This window comes from Dama dama, chromosome 21 (genome assembly GCF_033118175.1).
Source record: "Dama dama isolate Ldn47 chromosome 21, ASM3311817v1, whole genome shotgun sequence".
Taxonomy (NCBI): Eukaryota; Metazoa; Chordata; class Mammalia; order Artiodactyla; family Cervidae; genus Dama; species Dama dama.
In genome coordinates this window covers 34,037,226-34,046,241 of record NC_083701.1, presented here as the reverse complement: position 1 = coordinate 34,046,241, position 9,016 = coordinate 34,037,226, and the positions used below count along the sequence as shown (strand labels likewise).

At 39.3% G+C, this 9,016-nt stretch overlaps 1 non-coding gene across 1 annotated transcript; it reads left to right on the top strand.

Moving 5' to 3' along the window:
• The first annotated feature begins 2,007 nt into the window (after window positions 1-2,007).
• Window positions 2,008-2,079, top strand: TRNAC-GCA (transfer RNA cysteine (anticodon GCA)). The gene has a single exon. It is a non-coding gene; the product is annotated as a tRNA-Cys (tRNA).
• Window positions 2,080-9,016: the final 6,937 nt, after the last annotated feature.

Here is a 9,016-nt window from a genome sequence, read left to right as displayed (position 1 = left end):
AGTGTCGCAAAGACTGAATGACTTCACTTCACTTCACTTCAAGCATACATCTAGGATGGCACAAACCAGGAAGAAATGATCTCTAAAATTGCACCCTGCACAGCATTTTGAAGGCCAGAATGACATTTGACCAGGACCAGATGCCATGATCTTAGTTTTTATAATGTTGAGTTTCAAGGCAGCTTTTTCACTCTCTTCTTTCACCCTCATCAAGAGGCTCTTTAGTTTCTTTTCACTTTCTACCATTAAAGTGGTATATCTGCATATCTGAGGTTGTTTATATTTCTCCCCACAATCTTGATTCCAGCATGTGATTCATCCAGCTCAGCATTTCGCATGATGCACTCCGCATAGAAGTTAAACAAACAGGGTGACAATATGCAGCTTTGTGGTATTCCTTTCTCAATTTGGAACCAGTCCATTGTTCCACGTCCCATTCTAACTGTTGCATCTTGACCTGCATGCAGGCTTTTCAGGAGACAGGTAAGGTGGTCTGGTACTCCCATCTCTTTAAGGATTTCCCACAAGTTATTTTGATCCGCACAATCATAGGCTTTAGTGTAGTCAATGAAGCAGAAGTAGACGCTTTTCTAGAACATAATGTGGCATTCAGTTCAGTTCAGTTCAGTTGCTCAGTCATGTCTGACTCTTCGCAACCCCATGGACTGCAGCATGCCAGGCCTCCCTATCCGTCACCAACTCCCGGAGTCCACCCAAACCCATGTCCATTGAGTCGGTGATGCCATCCAACCATCTCATCCTCTGTCGTCACCTTCTCCTCCTGCCCTCAATCTTTTCCAGCATCAGGGTCTTTTCAAATGAGTCAGCTCTTCACATCAGGTGGCCAAAGTATTGGAGTTTCAGCTTCAGCATCAGTTCTTCCAATGAATAGTCAGGACTGATTTCCTTTAGGATAGACTGGTTGGATCTCCTTGCAGTCCAAGGGACTCTCAAGAGTCTTCTCCAACACCACAGTTCAAAAGCATCAATTCTTTGGCACTCAGCTTTCTTTATAGTCCAACTCTCACATCCATACATGACTACTGGAAAAACCATAGCCTTGACTCAATGGACCTTTGTTGGCAAAGTAATGTTTCCACTTTTTAATATGCTGTTTAGGTTGGTCATAACTTTCCTTCCAAGGAGTAAACATCTTTTAATTTCATGGCTGAAGTCACCATCTGCAGTGATTTTGGAGCCCCCAGAAATAAAGTCAGCCACTGTTTCACTATTTCCCCATCTATTTGCCATGAAGTGATGGGACCAGATGCCATGATCTTAGTTTTCTGAATGTTGAGTTTTAAGCCAACTTTTTCACTCTCCTCTTTCACTTTCATCAAGAGGCTCTTTAGTTCTTTTCCACTTCTTGCCATAAGGGTGGTGTCATCTCCATATCTGAGGTTACTGATATTTCTCCTGGCAATCTTGATTTCGGCTTGTGCTTCATCCAGCCTGGCATTTCTCATGATGTACTCTGCATATAAGTTAAATAAGCAGGGTGACAATATACAGCCTTGACTTACTCCTTTTCCTATTTGGAACCAGTCTGTTGTTTCATGTCCCATTCTAACTGTTGCTTCCTGACCTGCATACAGATTTTTCAAGAGGCGGGTCAGGTTGTATGGTATTCCCATCTCTTTCAGAATTTTCCACAGTTTATTGTGATCCACACAGTCAAAGGCTTTGGCATTATGAATATGTATTTTTCAAATTGGGCTCACCTAACATTTTGTACTTGGTTACTCAGTCATGTCTGATTGTTTGCAGCCCCATTGATTGTAGCCTGCCAGGTTCCTCTGCCCATGGGATTCTCTAGACACCAATACTGGAGTGGGGTGCCATTTCCTTCTCCAGAAGATCTTCCCAACCCAGGGATTGAACTCATGTGTCCTACATCTCCTGCACTGGCAGGTGGATTCTTTACCCCTAGCACCACCTCAGAAGCCCCACCTAACATCCTAAAGTCAGAGTAATCAAAAGAGTAAGCATTTCTCAGCGACTGTATCTTCCCTGGTGGCTCAGATGGTAAAGCGTCTGCCTGCAATGCGGGAGACCCAGGTTCAATCCCTGGGTTGGGAAGATCCCCTGGAGAAGGAAATGGCAATCCACTCCATCATTCTTGCTTGGAAAATCCCATGGACGGAGGAGCCTGATAGGCCACAGTCCATAGGGTCACAAAGAGTCGGACACAACTGAATGACTTCACTTCAAAGTCCTGAGTACATTAAATACTGTATAAACATCCTAAGAAGTTCAAATTCTGTGTCAAGTTTGAAGTCAAAGCACACAGAGGAGAAAGGAGTTCACAACGATTAGCCATGAAACAAGGGATGGTGTCACTCTTCATTCTTCATCTGCTCTGGAATAGAAGTGAATCATTCCCATCTCAGGGACTTTTTCCACATCCCATATGCCTTTCCCACATCCCATTTTAATCTGAAAATAGCATGTGAGTTTGCTGTGTTGCAACTGCCATATTTTACTGATTTTAAGACATATTTTCCCCATTTTTATCTCTCTGAAATTGGAATATATTTACAATTGGTGGCATCTGACAATGACATTTGTCAGCATTTTAAATTTCTTGGTGCTACATAAAATAATAATGCATCTTACAATTAACCCTGTGTGTATGAGTGAGTGTTCAGTTGTGTCTGACTCTTTGTGGCCCCATGGACTGCAGCCTGTCAGGCTCCTCTGTGCATGGGTTTTTCCCTGGCAAGAATACTGGAGTGGGTTGCTATTCCCTTCTCCAGGGAATTTTCCCAGTGCAGGAATTGAACCCGCATCTCCTGAGTCTCTTGCATTGGCAGGCAGATTCTTTACCACTGAGCCACTTGGAAAGCCCATAATTAACCCTGCCTTAGAATAAATCGAGTATTGGATATATAAATGAAATTACTTCCTCAAATGTCAGTGAATTCTTCCAGGGGCAGTTATTTCAATATTTTTCTTGACAGAACTTAGATTAAAGGAGATTTAAAGATATACTAGACAAATTTGATGTATGAATCTTGTTTGAATCCTGATTTGAACAAACCAACCATAAAGGACATTTTGGAGGCAATCAGAAAAATTTGAGCGCAAACTGGATACTAAATTATATTAAGAAATTACTGTTCACTTTTAAAATGTGCACTAATATTGTCATTTAAGAAAAAGGCTGCTGGGACTTCCCCAGCAGTTCAGTGGTTAGGATTCTGCCTTCCAGTGCAAGAGGGACACAGGTTTGATCCCTGTTCGGGGAACTAAGTTCCCACATGCCTTGGGTTGTGGCCAAAATTAAAAAAAAAAAAAAAAAAAGCTCCTTATCTTTGAGACATACATAGTGAAATATCATGGATGAAATGATATAGTATCTGAGATTTACTTAAAATAATCCAAGGAAGGTATGTAGGGGACATAGAGGATGGTGATAAATGATTGGCCATTTGTTGATAATGGCTAAAGTGGGAAGATGGGTTCATTATACTCTTCTCTCTTCTTCTGTATATATTTTAAAATTCCCACAAAGAAAAAGCTTTTTTAAATGTCCTAAATTCTGAGTGATTAAGTTTTGTTTTATTATATTAGCATTTCTATGAAGACACTCCGTGTGCGCGTGTTAATCGCTCAGTAGTGTCCGACTCTCTGTGACCTCATGAACTGTAGCCCTCCAGGCGCCTCTATCCATGGGATTCTCCTGGCAAAAATACTGGGGTGGGTTGCCATACTCTTCTCCAGGGGATCTTCCTGACCCAGGGATCAAGCCCGAGTCTCCTGCATTGCAGGCAGATTTTTTACCATCTGAGCCACCAGGGAAGCCCCACAAAGACACTCCTTATATCCATTAAATTATTTTTAAAATAGATTTCAATTCTCTTCAGTGTTCCTCCAAATATTATGTAAGTAAATTTCCTCAACGAAATGTGTTTACAACCTACATAGCATCTATTTATTGAATGCTTCTGTAAGCATTCCAAATATTTGGAAGTATTTAAAACTGTAAAACCCTGGGAACTCACTGGTGTTCCAGAGGTTAGGACTCGGTGCTTTCACTGCAAGAGTTCAGGTTCGATTCCTGGTCAAGGAACTAAGATACCAAAAGCCGTGTAGTCCGACCAAAAAAGAAAGAAAGAAAGAAACTGCGAAATTCTAATAGGTACAACTTTCTCTCCAGAAAGTATACATTTTTGGAAAAGAAATGCTAATGAAGCAGGAACAGTGTGGCATAGCGGGAGAGACAGACAGTTAAAGTCAGGTCTAGCTCCACCACTAAAAAGATATGAATAAGCAAAAAAAAAAAGGAAAAAGAAAGAAAGAAAAACAAACAAACAAACAAAAAGCTATGAGACTTGGAGTGAATTAGCCAAGTCTATCTTTTATTAAATTAGGATAATATTAGCTGTTCTATCTGCTGTAGAGTGTTTGGAGATTCAAATAAATAGTAAATATAACAGCCTCTTAATGGTTGAAAAAAAATTTAAAGGGTGCTTTTTATAGCAAGCCTTCAATAAAATGTACCATTAGATTAGAATCTGAGGTCGTGTCAACACAGCAGCTAGGAGAAAGAAAAAATCAGTCATCTCCTGATTGTTCTGCTATGTGACACCAAACAATCAGTTTGGCTGAGTTTCTCACTGGCTTATCCAAACAAAGCAGATGTTTCAGTCCTATTGTTTCAGTCCTCAAAAGTCAGGCCTTGGCCACACGTGAAGTCAAGCAGTGCCTGGGCACCACGTGTTGGGCAGCTCTGCAAGGCTCCTGCTGACTCTGTGCTGATGAGGTTAAAGGAAGGGAAGTGTTGGTTAAATAGCTTCAGCACAAAGCTGATCAGGTTTCATAAGACCCTGTTTGAGACCTTAAAAGACAATCCACCTGAACTTGCATACACAGCAAGCAAGAGAAGCCCCTGCTTTGCCTGGGCCCTTCATATGTTTTGGTATAGTTCCAGATAGTTCTAAAAATTAGAGATTTTCTGAAATATCTGTCCTCAAAGCCTCTTTCATTTGTTCTGTGTTTCTTTCATCCCTGTTGGTAATGTACTTAGCCCATTCTTGGCAGGAAGGCTTCCCGGGTGTGTGTTGGGGAGAACTGTCCAAGTATACATACAGAGAAAGTGAGAGAGTTGGAACTGAAAGATAAGGGTATATCAAGCCCCCATAATATTTTGAATCCCTTAAAGATGACAGTCATGTCTTTAATTTATTAAAATGCTTACATCATTTCTTTGTGAAACATTCACTGTTTCAGAAACAAATCTTAGTCACTCTTTTCACTCTCCCTTAGAATTTATGTTCCACTGGAAATAAGTTTTTCGGATGATTTTCTCTTTCAGCCTCGACAACTTTCTTATTACAACTTATTTGTACAATCAATGCTGCCACTGTTAGGCTGTGTGATCTTGCACAAGTCAACCTCTCTGATCAACTGCCTTCCTAAAGTGTAAAATGAGTGGGTTTGATCTGCTGTTCTTTTTAGCTCTCTAATTTTCTGAACTTCTGTATTGTTTAACACTTACCAGAATGCTTACAAAATAGATGCTTTTATTGATAGCATTTTCATGCCTACTGAGGTTTAACCAACAAATAATTTCTCTTACAAGTCTCTTTATTTGAAAGTATTTCTAATGTGCACTGTAATCCTTTTAGAAATGCAAATGCCTAATCATTAATATAATGATTATTAATGTAAATTAAATCTGACAGAATATTAAAAATATCATATATCAAATCCTACTGAAATTTATCCTGGAAATGCAAGGATAGTTTGATATTGATAAGCATATTAATATAATTCAGCAATGCAAGATTAAAGAATATATGAATATATTGATTGATGATAAAAGACAATTGATAAAATTCATGTTTTCTCTTATTTCTAAATTAGCACTATAAAGAATCTTTATTGGGAATTCCTTGGTGGTCCAGTGTTTAGGAATATTTTTTCCCAGATTCGAACCTGGACCAATCTGTGTTGGCCCAGGTTCAATTCCTGATTAGAGAGCTAAGATCCCACAAGCCTCATGAAATTGCAAAAAAAAAAAAAGTAAAATGCTAAAAAAAAAAAGAATACTAATCCTGTAAAAAAAATTTTTAACCCTAACCAACTTTATACTTAATGAAACTCACAAAACACTCCATGTATTCCATGGTCCTTGCACCTCCTAAAACTGTTAAAGCATTTTTTATAGATCCATGCATTTTCCTAGTTAACTTTTATCAGAGTCTCAAAGGGACAGAGCATACCAAAAATGCTTCAGAGGCATTACATTTATATCAAGAAAAGAATTCTTGCTATTATCAATATTATTTACTAAAATTCTGGGATTTCTGGTTAATGCCTTTAGGCAAGAAATAGAACCAAAAGGCATAACTATCAGAAATGAGAAAGATTAGATCACTGTTACTGGAGAACAATAAGCTTGTATTAATTTTTTTGAATGCCAAACATAGAAGCATGTTCAAGTTATATGAGTTACATCAATTTATTATGAAGACACAGAAAGCCAAGAGGAGAAGAGTCAGTCACACTGGATGGGATGTGCTCAGGACAAGGGAATATAATCATCTGATGACAGGTGTCCCTTGTTCTTTACCCCGGAGCTCCACCGTAAGGTGATTGATCTGTTTGTGCTATAATTAACTCACTGACAGAATCTATATGTCTCTTCTTTGTAAACAAACTTGCTCTTTCCAAGTTCCTGCTCATCAGGCCAAACTGAAGTGTTTGTATATCCTGATCCAAGGCAACCTTCCTTTTTTTTTTTTTAACTTTCATGAAATCAATACATTAAAAAAATGTATTTTTTTTTTTTTTTATGGCTGTACTGGGTCTTCGCTGCTGTGTTGGCTTTTCTGTAGTTACAGCCAGCAGGGGCTACTCTTAGTTGTGGTACACCACCTTCCCATTGCAGTGGCTTCTCTTTTTGCAGAGAAGAGAAGCTCTAGGCCATGGGCTCTAGGCCATGGGCTCTAGGCCACGTGGGCTTCTATAGTTGAGGCTTCTGTAGTCTAGGCTTTCCCTAGAGCACGGGCTCTGTAGTTGTGGCTTACAGACTTGGTTGCTCTGTGGCATGTGGCAGCCTCCCAGATCAGTGATCGAACCTGTCTCTCCTGCATTGGAAGGCAGAATCTCTCCTGCTGAGCCACCAGGGAAGCCCTCAATACATTATTATTAGAGATCATTTAAAAGAACCATCGAAACTACCAATGAACCACACTTCCCTTTAATATGAGAGAAATGTAAAGGAGAAATCTTCACCCTCACTGTTGTTCAGGGAAACCCACTCTATTGTTCAGGATCCATAAAACTGGAATAAATATCTGGGATGTGCTGTAATACTGAACACAGCTATCTATTAACCAGATCTGTGTCTACTCATTATCTGTTAGTATTTCACTGGGAGAAACCAAACTAGCCATTGGCTCTGGTCTAGAAAGGGATAGCAATTCAGCTGAAGTTAAACTTCACCCTTTACATCCAAATGGCTTTATTCATGAAACTGAAATATGACTATTCTGTGACTATGCACAACAGATAACCTTATAGTACTTGAGAGTGACGATGGCATCCTAGAACTTACTGTAAATTTCACCCAAGGAAGGTGAAGGGCTTCACCCAAGGGCTAGAGGAAGGCTAGCGCTATGGAATGGGTCTGAACAGGCAGTAGGGGAAAGAAATAGTTGTGTTCTGCTTGCATCCTGTGGAATCCTGCTCTTTAAACAAAATGGTTGCAGTAATAATGATAATAGCAATAACAACCCTAAACATTTATTGAAATATTACTATTAACATGTGCAGGTCAAGTTTAAGTACATGATTGTCCTTGTTCATTTAATCCTCACAACAACCCTAGGAGATATAACTATGAATTTTGTAAAACCTATTTCCAAAGAAAGGAAACTGGGGCTTACAGAAATTGAGTAACTACTTATCATAACAGTCACAAAGAGTCGGACATGACTGAGCGACTTCACTTCACTTCACTTCATCATAATATGGCTAGTTAGTGGAAGATCTGGAGTCCATTTGATGCTAGCTCACTCAGAAATGGACCCTGGCATGTCCCCTGCTTGTCACGAGCAACTTATGAACCTTGTAACAAGTCCGGAACTCTCTCATATGTTCATATGGTTCATAGATTCATATGTTCATAGGGAATGGTTTCAGGAGGCATGGACTTGCTCCAAAATTTCCAGAGTCATCCACATAGATTTCCAGCAGATTCCACACAGTATCCTGATCTACAGAGGCCTCTCTATAAACTCATGGAACAGTGGGCAGCATTCCTGACTGAGTAGGGCTCTTTGGGAAGAGGACAAAAATTCATGACATACATTTGTGGTTTTATAGCAGCCTTACTTAAATGTAACTCACTTTTCCTTTTGTTAAGAATGCCTTGGATCATGTAATGAACTCAAGTCCAGGATTTGCCTGAGGGCCTAGTACTCCTTGCTCTATTGAGTTTGAGTTGGATATAGGATCCAGTTTGTCAGGTTTGTTTTTTTTCTTCTGATACAATCAAACAACTCTTTGCATTACCTGACAATTTTGTTCCTGTGGTTCCCATAATTGACACGCTTAGAGGACTGGGCCTCTCTCACGGCCACTTTCCACCAAAATTTCATCACTGCGTCTCCCTTGGTTACAGACCCCACTTGGCTTCTGTCCCCTTATACTCATTATTGGGATCCCTGTCACATTTGGTCTCATCACAGTTGGTCTCCCATTTTAATCAGTAAGCTGACTTTTGTGTCAAGCTCTGAAGGTGACACATGAGATGATAAACAAAGATACACTGAATATTAAGAGTTAAATCATGTTCAGAGTTTGAAAGATAAGAAAATAGCTGAACATTCAATGATTTAAGTTGGGATACTCAAAATAATATGTGTCAAAATTTTCCCACTATAAGAATAGTTGTATCCTAACATCAGTACTTTTTTCTCTGTATCTTAAGGAATATATATAAAATCTAGTTAAAAGGGGATATTGATAAATACATAAAATAAGATATTAATATATAAAAAGAGTA